The sequence below is a fragment of the Apodemus sylvaticus genome, chromosome 3 (assembly GCF_947179515.1).
Source record: "Apodemus sylvaticus chromosome 3, mApoSyl1.1, whole genome shotgun sequence".
NCBI classification, from domain to species: Eukaryota; Metazoa; Chordata; class Mammalia; order Rodentia; family Muridae; genus Apodemus; species Apodemus sylvaticus.
The window spans coordinates 131,363,393-131,379,183 of NC_067474.1; positions in this window are offsets into that span (position 1 = coordinate 131,363,393).

Sequence of the window (15,791 nt, forward strand, 5' to 3'; positions counted from 1 at the left end):
CCCCAAGTTTCTTTTCTTTTAGTTTCAGTGTGACTGGTTTTATGTGGAGGTCCTTGATCCACTTGGAGTTGAGCTTAATACAAGGAGATAAGAATGGATCAATTCACATTCTTCTGCATGCTGACCTCCAGTTGAACCAGCACCATTTGTTGAAAAGGCTATCTTTTTTCCACTGGATGTTTTCAGCTCTTTTGTCGAAGATCAAGTGACCATAGGTGTGTGGGTTCATTTCTGGGTCTTCAATTCTATTCCATTGGTCCCCTTGCCTGTCACTGTGCCAATACCATGCAGTTTTTAACACTATTGCTCTGTAGTATTGCTTGAGGTCTGGGATACTAATTCCCCCAGAAGTTCTTTTACTGTGGAGAATAGTTTTAGCTATCCTGGGTTTTTTGTTATTCCAGATAAATTTGAGAATTGCTTTTTCTAACTGTGAAAAACTGAGTTGGGATTTTGATGGGGATTGCATTGAATCTATATATTGCTTTTGGCAAGATGGCCATTTTAACTATATTAATCCTGCCAATCCATGAGCATGGAAGATTTTTCCATTTTCTGAGGTCTTCTTCAATTTCCTTCTTCAGTGACCTGAAGTTCTTTTCATATAGATCTTTCAGTTGTTTGGTTAGAGTCACACCAAGATACTTCATATTGTTTGTGGCTATTGTGAAGGGTGTCATTTCCCTAACTTCTTTCTCAGCCTGCTTATCCTTTGAGTATAGGAAGGAAACTGATTTGTTTGAGTTGGTTTTATAACCTGCCACTTTGCTGAAGTTGTTTATCAGCTGTAGGAGTTCTCTGGTGGAATTTTTTGGGTCACTTAAGTATACTATCATGCCATCTGCAAATAGTGATAATTTTACTTCTTCCTTTCCAATTTGTATCCCTTTGACCTCCTTATGTTGTCTAATTGCTCTAGCTAGATCTTCAAGTACTATATTAAAAAGATATGGAGAGCTGGGCGGTGGTGGCACACGCCTGTAATCCCAGCACTTGGGAGGCAGAGGCAGGCAGATTTCTGAGTTCGAGGCCAGCCTGGTCTACAAAGTGAGTTCCAGGACAGCAAGGGCTACACAGAGAAACCCTGTCTCAAAAAAAAAAAAAAAAAGTTGCAATTTCAAGATGGAGGAACAGGGGTAGGGAAGAGGGCTTATGGGACTTGCAGGGAGTGGGGACCCAGAAAAGGGGAAATCATTTGAAATGTAAATAAAAAATATATCAATTTTAAAAAAGGAAAAAAAAAAGAAGAATTGGGGAAAAAGAAAAAGAAAACATATGGAGAGAGAGAGGGCAGCCTTGTCTAGTCCCTGATTTTAGTGGGATTGCTTCAAGTTTCTCTCCATTTAGTTTGATGTTGGCTACCGGTTTGCTGTATATTGCTTTAACTATGTTTAGGTATGGGCCTTGAATTCCTGTTCTTTCCAAGACTTTTAGCATGAAAGGATGCTGAATTTTGTCAAATGCTTTTTCAGCATCTAATGAACTGATCAAATGTTTTTTTCTTTGAGTTTATGTAGTGGATTGCATTGATGGATTTCCTTATATTGAACCATCCCTGCATTCCTGAGATGAAGCCCACTTGATCGTGGTGGATGATCGTTTTGATGTGTTCTTGGATTCAGGTGACAAGAATTTTATTGAGTATTTTTGCATCGATATTCATAAGGGAAATTGGCCTGAAGTTCTCTTTCTTTGTTGGATCTTTGTGTGGTTTTGGTATCAGTGTAATTGTGCCTTCATAGAATGAGTTGGGTAGTGTTCCTTCTGTTTCTATTTTATGGAATAGTTTGAAGAGTATTGGTGTCAGGTGTTCTTTGAAGGTCTGATAGAATTCTGCACTGAAGCCATCTGGTCCCGTGCTTTTTTTTTTTGGTTGGGAGACTTTCTATGACCCCTTTTATTTCTTTAGGGGTTATGGGCCTGTTTAGATGATCTATTTGATCCTGATTTAATTTTGGTGTTTGGTATCTGTCTAGGAAATTTTCCATTTCCTCCAGATTCTCCAGTTGTATAGGAGAATAGAATGTTGTAGGAGTATAGGCTTTGGTAGTAAGATCTGATGATTTTTTGAATTCCCTCAGTTTCTGTTGTTATATCTCCCTTTCCATTTCTAATTTTGTTAATCTGGATACTGTCTCTGTGCCCCTTGGTTAGTCTGGCTAAGGGTTTATCTATCTTGTTGATTTTCTCAAAGAACCAGCTCCTGGTTTTGTTGATTCTTTGTATGGTTCGCTTAGTTTCTACTTGATTGATTTCAGCCCTGAATTTGATGATTTCCTGCCTTCTACGCCTCCTGGGTGAATTCACTTCTTTTTGTTCCAGGGTTTTCAGGTGTGTTGTTAAGCTACTAGTATATGCTCTCTCCATTTTCTTTTTGGAGGCACTCAGGGCTATGAGTTTTCCTCTTAACACTGCTTTCATTGTGTCCCATAGATTTGGATATGTTATGTCTTCATTTTCATTAAATTCTAAAAAGTCTTTGATTTCTTTCTTTATTTCTTCCTTGACCAAGGTATCATTGAGTATTGTTCAGTTTCCATGTGTATGTGGGCTTTCTGTTGTTTTTGTTGCTATTGAAGACCCCTTTTACTCCATAGTGATCTGATAGGAGGCATGGGATTATTTTGATCTTCTTATATTTGTTGAGGTCTGTCTTGTGACCACCAATTATATGATCGATTTTGGAGAACGTACCATGAGCTGCTGAGAAAAGGGTATATTCTTTTGCTTTAGGGTGAAATGTTCTATATATATATATGTTAAATCTAATTGGTCCAAAGCTTCAATTAGTTTCACTGTGTCCCTGTTTAGTTTCTGTTTTCCTGATTGGTCCATTGAGGAAAGTGCAGTGTTGAAGTTACCCACAATTATTGTGTTAGGTGCAATGTGTGCTTTGAGCTTAGTAAAGTTTCTTTTATGAATGAGGGTACCTTTGCATTTGGAGCATAGATGTTTAGGATTGAGAGTTCTTCTTGGTGTGTTTTTCCTTTGACCAGCAAGAAGTGTCCCTCAGTGTCTCTTTTGATGACTTTAGGTTGAAAGTCAATTTTATCTGATATTAGAATGGCTACTCCAGCTTGTTTCCTGAGACCAGTTGCTTGTAAAACTGTCTTCCAGCCTTTTACTCTAAGGTAGTTTTTTTCTTTGACACTGAGGTGTGTTTCCTGTATGCAGCAAAATGTAGGATCCTGTTTACATATCTAGTCTGTTAGTCTATGTCTTTTTATTGGGGAATTGAGTCCATTGATGTTAAGAGATATTAAGGAATAGTGATTATTACTTCCTGTCATTTTTGATGTTATCTTTTATATTTGATTGGTTATCTTCTTTTGGGATTGATGAAAGAAGGTTACTATCTTGCATTTTCCAGGGTGAAGTTTCCCTCCTTGTATTGGTGTTTTCCTCCTATTATCCTTTGTAGGGCTGGGTTTGTGGTAAGATATTGGGTGAACTTGGTTTTGTCATGGAATATCTTGGTTTCTCCATCTATGGTGATTGAGAGTTTTGCTGGCTATAGTAGTTTTGGCTGGCATTTGTGTTCTCTTAGAGTCTGCATGAGATCTGCCCAGGATCTTCTAGCTTTCATAGTCTCTGGTGAGAAGTCTGGTATGATTCTGATAGGTCTTCCTTTATATGTTACTTGGCCTTTTTCTCTTACTGCCTTTAATATTCTTTCTTTGTTTAGTACATTTGGGGTTTTGATTATGATGTGACGGGAGGTATTTCTGCTCTGGTCCAGTCTGTTTGGAGTTCTGTAGGCTTCTTGTATATTCATGGGCATCTCTCTCTTTAGGTTAGGGAAGTTTTCTTCCATAATTTTATTGAAGATATTTGCTGGCCCTTTAAGTTGTAAATCTCCACTCTCATCTATACCTATAATCCTTAGGTTTGGTCTTCTCATTGTGTCCTGGATTTCCTGGATATTTTAGGTTACAAGCTTTTTGCATTTTGCATTTTCTTTAACTGTTGAGTCCATGGTTTCTATGGTATCTTCAGCATCTGAGATTCTTTCTTCTATCTCTTGTATTCTGTTGTTGATAGTTGGCATCTATGGCCCCTGATTTTTTCCCAAGGTTTTCTATCTCCAAAGTTGTCTCCCTTTGAGATTTCTTAGTTGTTTCTACTTCTGATTTTAGATCCTGGATGGTTTTGCTTAACTCCTTCACTTGCTTGTTTGTGTTTTCCTGTAATTCTTTAAGAGATTTTTGTGTTTCCTCTTTCATGACCTCAGCCTGTTGACCAAAGTTCTCCTGTATTTCTTTAAGTGATTTCTGTGTTTTCTTCTTATTGGCTTCTGAATTCTCCTGAATTTCTTTCAATGATTTTTTTTTGTGTTTCTCTTGTAAAGGCTTCTAACTTTTGATCCATTTTCTCCTGAATTTCTTTAAGAGATTTATTTATGTACAGCATCATGACCAGTGATTTTTAAATCCATATCTTGTTTTTCTGGAGTGTTGGTGTATCCGGGACATGCTGCTAATGGAGAATTGGGTTCAGATGCTGCCATATTGCCTTGATTTCTGTTAGTAACGTTCCTACGTTTGCCTTTTGCCATCTAGTTCTCACTGGTGTTAGTTGGTCTGGTTGTCAATGCTGGACTCACCAGTGCAAGCTTCCTCTTAGCAGCTGGTCTCCGGGTACCCAGCTGACCTCCTGCACTGCCTGGAGACTGGGTACAGTGACCCAGGCTGTTCTTGATCCCGAAGCGGAAGCCTGAAGGCTCCCACCAGAGGCCTCAGGGTTGGATCCTCTGCTCTGCAGGGCCTGACTCGATCACTACAGATATTGAAAATGTGTCACTCCACTCTATCATGTCTTTCAATTTTGTTTACTGTGTTTTTAACTCTATAATTTAATTTTAAAATTGTTTTGCTAAACTTTTAGATTTTAGGTCTTACTTTTTTTAAAAAAAGCATTTCACCAAGCAGTGGTGGGGATGCCTGTAATCCCAGCACTCGGAGACAGAGGCAGGGAGATCTCTATGAGTTTGAGGCCAGCCTGGTCTACAGAGTGAGTTCTAGAACAGCCAAGGATACACAAATAAATACTATCTTGAAAAAAAAAGAGAGAAGAAAGAAGGAAAAAAAAGAAAAGAAGAAAGGAACATTTCCATCACAAGACTTATTTATTTATTCATTCAGTTTTAACTTTTTGTACATCGGTGCTTTGCCTGCGTGGATGTCTGTATGAGGTGTCAGATCATGGAGTTACAGAGATGGATGCGAGCTGTCACGTGGTGCTGGCATTTGAACCCCCATCCTCTAGGAGAGCGGTCAGTGCTCTCAAGCACTGAGTCATCTCTCCAGCTCCTCAACCGCAAGACTTAAATCACACTCTCTCAATTTTCTCTCCCCTCACAATTCCATCCTTCCATTACCTTTTTAGGTCTCAGAGTCTTATAAATCAAGATTATAAAATCTAGATGATGGGGGTTGGGTAGGAGCTGGAGAGATGGCTCAACAGTTAAGAGCACCTCTGTTGAGTGACTCACAACCACCTGTACCTTCAGCGCCAGGCAATCTGATGCCCTCTTGTGTCTTCCACAGGTACCTGCACACTCAGATACACACATGCACATAAATAAGAATTAAACATAATTAGATGATCAACCTCACAATGAACAAATACAAAGTGCATACCAGAATGGCAGCTGATAGAAAACGAAGATACAAGTCACAACCGAAGACTAAGTTTTCTTGTTGACCAGAGCACTTGAGACCTTATCAAAGGTCTCAGTCTACAGATATCTATAAAATAAGATTAGCAAAGTGGGCAGGGGCTGGAGAGCTGGCTTGGCAGTCAAGAACACTTGTTCTTGCAGAGGACCCAGGTTTGAGTCCCAGGACCTACTAGACAGTTGACAATCATTTGTAATTCTGGTCCCAGGAGCTCTGGCCTCCACAGACACCAGGCATGGAGGTGGTACACATATACATAGGTAGGCAAAACACTCATACACATAGAATAAATAAATCTTTAAAAATTAAAATAAAAGGATAAGCAAACCAATACCCTCATAGGATTTCCAGAAATCATAATAAAAAGAAAAGAATGTTTCACTTATATCTAATATGAGAGGAATGCCAGTATCTAAACTAGATTCATGTAACCTATGTGGGACAGGACAGCTCCTTGGGCAAAGGACATAAATGGCCTTAAGACCCGTGACAGAGTCCTTCATAGTCCTCACTTCCAGTGCCTTTTTCCCATGGGCAGGATGCAGCCTGCTGAGGGCTATCTCTTGCCTCTCACTATCTACCAAGTTGCACTACAGATTTGCTGAAGCACGCTTTCCTGAGATATGTTATTACTCATGTCAGAGAGCAATCCCCAAGGGCCCAGAAAGCTTGGAGTCCCTTTCATCACCTGTTGATTAAGTTCTCTCAAGGACTTGTAGATATGCACAATCACCATACTAGTTTTATCTGGGATAATAAAACGACTGAGGAGACAGCTGAATAAGACATGACAATGTATAACACAAGGAAAACTGATGGGACAACGGCTACTGAAAGCTTTCAGGGATGAAAATGAGGGATGCAGGGGATGAGGAGGAGAGGCTTGTCAGTCACATGCTGGGGAGAGCTGGAGGCCAGGAATAGGCAAAGACAGTGAGGCCTGGAGACGAGACAGGAAGTGGCCACAGACATCACACACAGGCCAATCTACATTTTAGATCTGCAACCGATTCTCTCTGTCCTCAGTGTACAGTGTAACCCCTGGCGGGCCTGCACTGAATGAGCACTAGGCAGTTTGTTTCGAGGAACATCATACTTTTCAAGTGAATTGGTACTTTCAGGGTCTTAAATTTTGGGGGACAAAATATTACTTATCTTGTTAATTTACCAATGTTATACTTGGCTTAGTAGTTATATCCTTGGCAATAGCACAACCACTGAGGCTCCAGAGTGTAATAGAATCCTGATAATAACTCTATACCGATCTACAGGTAAGCAAAGCAAGGTGAAGAATGTTTTCAGAGACAGAACGACAGCCCAGACATTAAAGAGCATAACACAAATCCTGAGACATGACCCAGTACAGAGTCACATGCCTACAATCCTAGTACTCAGGAGGCAAAGGCAGGATGACCAGGAGTTCAAAGCCATCTTTGGCTTCATAATCAGTTTGAGGCCAGCCCGGGCTATATGAGACCTGGTCTCAAAGGAAAAAGTCAAGAGGAAGAAATAAAATTTATCTTATCATTTTTCTGAAAACTATTATTTTCAATTTCACGATGCCAAAACTTGAGCCACAGACAAGGTATAATAACGATCTTTGAATTTCTTGAGCATGTATACCTATTAGTCAAAATAATACACATACTGTTTCCTATCTATGTAGATTTATTCATAAATCACCACAATCAGTTAATAACTTAAGGTACAACATATTCATGAGAAGACTCATTATGATGTGTCTAAATGTATAACGTTTTATGTATTCATTTGTTTTTTTAGATTGGGTCTCACTGTGTAGCTCTGGCTGGCCTAAAATTTGCTATGCTATATAAACCAGGCCAGCTTCAAATTCTCTGAGGTCTGCCTACCTCTGCCTCTGCCTCCCGAGAGGTAGGATTAAAGACTTGTACCACCATTTCCCCTCCATGCTTCTTAAAGAAAACAAGTAGGTTAACTCAGTACATTCCACACAGCAGCGGACATGGCAGCAACAGAAGTCCATCAGTCAATTCTCTTAATTTCAGAAAGAAGCCCAGTGGTGAAGGCACATGCATTTAATCCCAGCATTCAGGAGACTGAAACAAGCCAATCTCTGTGAGTTCAAGACCAGCCTAGTTACTCTACAGAACAAGTTCCAGGACAGCCAAGGCAACACAGAGATATCCTGCCTGGGAAACAAACAAACAATAAATGTAAGAAAAATTGCTGGCTTCTTATCGGGTCTGCTTAGCTTGTAGCTGTTTTGATCTACTTATCTACCTAGGGGCTCCTAGAAGTTGAGATGATTATTTGTTGCTATATTTGTTTGTGTGTTCATTTTGGTGCTATTTTCAAGTCACCCTCCCCCCAGGAATCTTTGTAAATCAGTCATCTAGTCTAGGAAGATGTTTAGCTACTGGTTTGAATCATCTTCCTGATGGCACTTGGGGGCCATCAGGAAGAGGCTTTCCCAGAAGTCCCGTTACCTTCCTAAAGACCAGATTTACCAACAGAGGGACCTTCAGATGTCTAACTGAAATTTTATGAACCAAGGGACACCATCACTTACGTGACAGGGGGAGCCTGATAGTCAAAGCCCAGAGGAGCTGTATCCCAGACTGTCATCTGTTTTCTGGGCTCCTTCTTTCACCTGCTTTCCCCTAAACCTGCCTGCAGACTTGCCCTTCACTCTGCTGTAAAGAGGGTATTGAAGTCCCAGTCATCTGATCCTTTTTAAGTTTCTTGTGTGCACCTATGCATACATGTGTTTTCTCCTGTCAATCTGCCTATTGTCTATTTGTTTTAACAGATAAGGAAACTTGATTGGGAAAGCCTGCATTTCTCAGCATCCCCATGTCCCTTCAGAGTGCATTATCTCTACCGTGACAGGCAACCGAATGACTTGCTATGTGAGAGTGTTTGTCTTGGCATGGGTATTAATCGGCAAACCCCAGCTTCTTCCTTTTTACATTAGGAATAGATATAAAGTATGGGTCTAGCTGAGATTTCCCTTTCTTGCCTAAGGAATTATCTTTGGAGAACACCTTGCCTACAGGATTGCTTCAGATATATGGCCAGAAGTCTTCAAACTGGTACCATCTTTCGTAATTCGGAGTCCTCCCAAGGATGCTGTTCTGAGGGAGAAGTATGCTCATCCCTGCTTAGGTCCTGGTTGTTTTGATTTTTTGTGTTGCCGTTATTTGTTTCCAAATAGACACAATTTAGAGTTATCTGGGAAGAGGGACCTTAGTTAAGAAAATGTCTCCATCAGGAATACAGACAAGTCTGCAGGGAATAGTCTTGATTAATGATGAATCCAGGAGGGCTCAGACCACCCTTGGGCAGGTGGTCCTGGGTGGTATAAGAAGGCAGACTGAGCAAGCTGTGGGGAGCAAGCTAGTAAACAGCATTCCTCTATGGCCTCTGCATCGGCTCCTGCCTCCAGGCTCCTGCCTCACTTGAGGTCCTACTGTGGCTTCCTTCTGATGGACTGTGACCAGGGCATCAGCATATTAGATTAACCTACTCTGAGTGTGGGAACATAGTGTGGTCTTTCTCAGTTTTAAGGCCCTAGAACTCAACCTTGCTCATTCATATTTTTCTGTTGATAATCATAAGAAGAGATAGAATCTCAAATGGACTTGTTCATGGAGGGGACTTTCAGAAAAGACCCCATGTCACTGAAGTGGGAGCCTGTGGCCCTAAGACTTACCTATACCCACCCAATTAGGGGCCACATTTCCCCACGGGCCTGACATGTGGCCGCACCATTGTTCCTCAGGGTTAGGACCAAGTACCTGTTTGTCTCCCTCACTGGTGTGGCTATAGCATGGAGCATCTAGGAGGTGACAGGCAGGAGGGTAGGAGGAGGCAGACCCCACCATCCTAGGGCCGTGATGGTTAACTTAGGGGTAGTGTCTTGGTTCCAAGGAGTGTTGCTAAAGCCTCAGGCCCAGGTGGATCCAGGGGTGCAGGAGGAGCAGAGCCAGCTACCTCTGCTAAATGCAGGGCTGCACAGTCACAAAGGCATCTCCTGCAGGAGGACCTAATTGACGACTGCCTGAGAGACCAAGGATTGCAGCCACAGACAATGCCAGCCAATCAGGAACTGCTGTTTAGAAGAGATGCTTTCTTGGGACCAATGGGGCACGGGTGGAGCTTGTGGTAGTGTTCAGATGAGCGTGCTGCAGCGTTTCTCACCTGCTCCTGGCATCTGTGTTATTGATTTCACGCCACCTCACCTCCAATCTCAAGGGCAGGTAGGGTTGGAAGCAAGTAATCCAGAGCGCAGGCAACACAGAGGCACATACCCCCTCCCACCACACTGATAACTTGTCCTTCCCAACCTCGCCTGCAGGTGACTGATCCCTTCCATAGGTGCCCCAGACTCTGCTTAGAAAAGCAAAAGAGGCAGTCATGTCCCCTGCTACTCATTGATACAACATCTGCTCCTGTCAAAGGACATGTTAGGCAGCCCTCATCTCTATGCCCCTGCACACTAAAGGGCTGAAGCTTATTCTGCTGTGTGTCTTGAGACAGGTGTTATGTAGCTCATTCTGACGCAGGACTCACACTATATAGCTGATGGCCTTGAACGCCTGACTCTCTTGCATCCTCTTTCAGGTACCTCCTACTACCTCATCTAGCAAAGATTCAGGGTCTTTGATATCTGGAAGTCAACCGTTCCCTTCCATGACCCATTCTGAGGTAGAATTGTGTGAAATTGACCAGAAATCTCAACACTACACTAATATTTCACCCCTAACCTAAATAAAACTTCATTCCATTGCTCTCCCTTCCTCTCTTTGAATACCTTGCAAATTTACTCTCAAATGCCCAAGGTGGGTGCAAAAAAGTAATTCCTACCCTCAGCCCCCCACCCCCACTGTTCATTAAATATAGCAAGCTAGAGAGGCTGATACTATCATTATCATATCTTATATACAAAAGAGAAGCTGAGTCACAAGAAGAGTATCATTGTCTGAAGTCAGCCTGAGTCACCTGTGTAAAGAGGTCGCCTGGTTGATCGTGAACTGGTATTTCAACCCAGGCAGTTCTCCTCCAGAGCTCTGTTCTTCACCACTGCCTTCAGCATGGTAATCAACTTGACCTAGACAACTGATGTTTCCATAGTTGTCATGCATCTTGTCCCTGAGCACGTTAGGGAACCTTATTGATCTGTGTCCTACAGGCTATACAAATACTGTCTTCCCCCCCAGCTGCCTTTCAGACAAATTGCTTCTCCCCTAAAGACCTTCTTACACAGAAACTCTGGACTGCTGCTTCAAATGCCCTTCATTGTGATCCTCCTCAAGGCCCTTGGGATCCCCATGGGTACCTTCATTGGTGGTCCTGTCTGCTTTCAATGATATTTCTTCACACTCCTTAAGGGAACACCTGCAGTGCTCCCTCGCTGAATGTTTACTCCTCTTTCTGGAAGGAAGATGAAAGCAAGCAAGGAGAGCTGGGTACACAGACATCCATCAACTTAGGCTTTTGATCTCTCTGCCCGGGAAGCAGATTTCACATCCAAGCCAACTGCAACATGTTTTACTAGTGAGGTCTCCTATGCTACCCTGTCCAGTCTGGAACAGAATCTGCACAGTGGCGAGACTCACCAACACCATGCTCATCAAAGGCCTGGGTCTCGCTCTGCTGTGGGAACGGTGAACTTTCTGTAGAGCACAGTCTATCCTGGAGAAGCACTGGGTCCCAGACTTAGGGATTCTCTGTGGCATTGCTCATTATATATTCATAACTGGAGCCACAGATGGTGGAGGTGAAGAGGGACTTTACAGGCCCCACGATCAGCCCCCAACCTCCACCCAGGGTTGCATCCTTGGGTCCTTGCATTCTGGTGCAGGATCAGGTAGATAACCTGGGCCCATGGCTCTCTGAGACAAAAGGGAATCATGAGCAGATGAAGGTCTTCCATGAGGGGATGGCAGGCGGCAGCTGGAGCAGAAGAAAAGCAGTCAGCATGTGCAAGAAGAGGTGGGGGTTGGGGGAGCCAGCTGTGGCAGGGGCCAGACAGCTGGCTGGCCAGAAGCAACCCTTCTGGATGTCATTCAGGGCCCGAAATGTGCCCTTAGCCGGGTAAGTTATTGCAATGCCCTTACAAATATAAAGTGCTGTACAAACACTAAATCTAGAATGGCTAATAATTTTGTTATGTTAAAGCATTCGTGTCAGGTAATTAATGTACTCATTGTGATCATTTAATTTTATGGCAGGTATTGTAGGGCTGGACAGAAATAGGGCTCTTTGGCCCAGTCCTCTCATTTCTCATTAGATAAGCCAGCAATATGTTCTCCGTCTCTGTGGCACCAAGGCTTTGCTTGAGGGAGCTGCTGCAGGAGACTCAGCCCTAGATCTCCACCTAGACAGGACTGGAGGCTTGAAGGTTTCCTCTTCCTTGGCCCCTGGCGCCTACAGGTCCTGGTGCCCCCTGGTGGTGCTTGAGACACTACTATTTTCTTGGAGGAAATTCACAGCCCCATATGTAGCAAAGATCCAAACATTTCCTTTGACAAGAGAGTCTTAAACTATACAAGCTAGGCAAAGCAAGGGAGCTGGTTCTGTCATGTGATCTTCTGAGATCACCAAGCAAGCAGGCTTTGTGGAAGAGGGTACCCTGGGGGTAGAGGGAAGGAAGGACTAGGGCAAATCCAGAGGCCGAGCTGTCATACCCCAGAAAGCTCCAGCCCCAGGTGAAAGCACTCCAGGCTCCCGCCACACAGCTCCAAATACCGTAGCATGGTCCTTGCTCTCTCTCCCTCCGTCCTCTCTATTCCTTCTCCCTGCCTATCATCCCCCTGCCTCCTCAACTCAGCCCAAAGCCAAGCCCTCTCCAAACTGTTCCATCATCTTCACTGGGAGCTCTTCCTTTTAAATAGGTTCAAAAGAGGAGCATCACCTTCTGCCTGGCCTCCATCACAGGTTGTCCGCTGGCCTAGAGAGAGGCTCAAGGAGGCTGGTTAAGCCTTGCTCCTGTCCTGAATGGGTCCCTCAATGTTTTACCTGTCTACATCCACACAAATGTGTGGACATCTGTCTCCATCTTCACCCTCCTCACTGACTCCTGTGTGCTTAGAGGTGGTGACCAGATGGCTTCTCTGGGCTGGATATATTGATTGGCTGTGATACACACTGAAGTCTATGTCTATCTTACAGTATCCTTGGCTATGATTGATGTTTTCCATCCCTCCCTCCCTCCCTCCCCAACTCTGTGTGTGTGTCTGTTTGTCTTATTCTCATTCTGTCTATACATCACTTCATTTCAGGAGACGGGAGGAATAGCATCCAGTTTGTCCAGTAATTACTATATTTATCACCAGTCCATAAACGTTTTCAATATAACCTCCTTACAGTGGTTTTCTTTACTAAAACCAGCAACAGTTGCCTGGATGACCCACAACCTCCAGGCTACTTGTCATCTGGTAGGCTCACCCTGGCCACAGCTAACAGGGTTAGGGTACCTGACCTGAACCAAAGACAAACAATTTTTTGGTAGTAGATGGAGCTGGATGATCATGACCCTACCAGTTTCAGAACCAGTGTGCACTTAAGAAGTTTATTGCACAGTAGGATCATACTTCACTCAGTTGAAGCAACACACAACTTTTATCTTCAAAGCAATATTTGATATGGAACTATTTATACTCGCCAGCTTGACTCCTGGAGAGCCATAGGAACAGCTTTGCCATCCATTGCCAGCACTGCGCTGAGGGCTACAGAAAGATGCTCTACTTCAACTGTCCTATTTAACCTCCCCACCCCACCCCCAGAGATTGGGTGTATCTGTGACCTCATTTTACATATGCTGGAACTAAGTCTCATAGGTAAGTCTCTGGCTTGGGGTCATATGGTTGCTAGGTAGCAGAGCTGGAACTTGAACTCAAGCAGCCAAATGCACGAATCAGCATGCACAGCCACTGCTGTAGACTACTGCTTCCTTCTGTGCTGTGCTGCCGAATACAATGGCTTTCTATCCCCAAATAATCATGTCTGCTCTGTGCTAGGCTCTGTGCTTTAGGCAAGATTGATTGATTGATTGATATTTCCCATTTGCCAATCATTGTACTAAACTGTACTAAAGAGGAATCTATTATCCCCCGAATAATTGCAACAACCACAGCTCCCTGCCGAGAAAAGGGGCCTGAGTGCCTTCCTATGCATCGAGGATTATGTTTAGTACCAACTGACTTTACCACCCTGGCTATATCTAACTGGATCAGGTATGGGTACCTGGCTTGACCCAAAGACAGCCATCTTTTGGCTCACCTGGGGGTCCATGAAAATGTTAGATGACACATTCTATGACAAGGACAGAGGGACTAGAGAGATGGCTTTGTGGGTAAGAACACTTGATTTTGCAAAGGACCTGGGTTCAGTTCCCAGCACTTACCTGGCAGCTCATAACCATCTATAACTTCAGTTTCAGGGGGTCCCATGTCTTCCTTTGGCCTCCACAGGCACCAGACATGCAACATGGTGCACATGCATGCATGCAGAGCAAACATTTACATATATTATATACAAATAAATAAAACTTTAGGAAGCGAGAACAAAATACTAAGTGATTATAATGATTAAAACATAGTAAAGGCAGTCAGGAAATCACCCACTTTAAAGAACTGCACCACAGCTGGCCATCCATGGTGGCATACATCTTCAATTCAGCACCTGGGAAACAGAGGCAGGTGGATCTCTGAGTCTGAGGCCAGTCTGGTCTCCAGAGTGCGTTCCAGGACAACTAGGGCTACACAGAGAAACCCTGTCTTGTGAATGAAGAAAAAGGAGGAGAAAGAAGAGGAGGAAGAGAAGGAAGAAGAGGTGGAAGAGGAGGGGGAGGAGGAGAAGGGGAAGGGAAAGGGGAAGAAGAAGAGGAGGAGGAGGAAGAAGAAGAAAAAGGAGGAGGGGGAGGAAAAGGAGGAGGAGGAAAAAAACTGGGTTGTATCTTGGACAATGACTAGTTCCAGAGGTTTATGGTGGTCTATGTGAAGTCTGGCCAAATGTCTTGACTACCTTAATTTTTATCTATCTCTTCACAATGATATCCTATGTGATGTCAAAACTATCATAGTATATCCACATGGTGTTAACAATAAAATGGGAACAAAGATAGATCTACACCAGTTACAGTAGTCGAGGCCAAGAAGAAGCATCAGAGAGTCAAGAAGTGAAAAAAAAAATCATCATTTGTATTAATTTATTTCTTCGCCGCTTTAACAAAATACCTAACAGAAAGCAAATTAAGGAATGCAGGATTTATTTGGACATACAGTTTAAGGAAGCTAGAAAGGCATGACAGCTGACTCTGTCCCTGTGTCAGGAACTTGGGGTGTAGCTTGTTACAGCTCAGCAGACCAAGAAGTACAAAGCCCATGCCCAAAGCAGAACTTGGATCTAGCGCTCAGTGCCCCACAGTGAGCCACTTACTCCAGCTAGGCCTCTGGAGACAGAATCTCTTGTGTGCTGTATGAAAGCATCACCTATCAATAAAAGCTGATGGCCTACTAGCTGAAGCAGGAAATAGGAGCTCCAGTAGGAAAAGAAGGACTCTGGGAGAGTCATGTGCAGGACGAGATTCATCTCTAACACTGAAGAGACTGACACATGAAACTGAGGAGAGGTAACCAGTCTTGTGGCACTCAGAATAGGATAAATAAAAAGTCTCAGCGTCGTTGTTCCAGAAACTGGGGCACAGGTGGAAAAGCCCATGGTTACCCACTCCTAAAGGTTCTGCAACTTTCCGAAACAGTGAGGACCAAGTGTTCAAACATGTAATCATGCTAGCGTTATGATTTGGGAGACATTTCAGAGACACATTACAATATTATTTTACTCAAAGTAAAAGTTAACATCTTTAAAATGTGCCATGCCCAGTGTCCTCTGCAACTTGATCCTTCACTCCTGTCTTCCCTCTCCAGTTTCAGTTCTCGTCTGTGTATTCCCCTTTGAATTAGTTAGGGTTTTACAGCTGTGGACAGACACCATGACCAAGGCAAGTCTTATAAAGGACAACATTTAAGTGGGTTGACTTACAGGTTCAGAGGTTCAGTCTAGTATCATCAAGGTAGGAACATGGAAGCATCTAGGTAGGCAAGGTTCAGACAGAGTTGAGGGTTC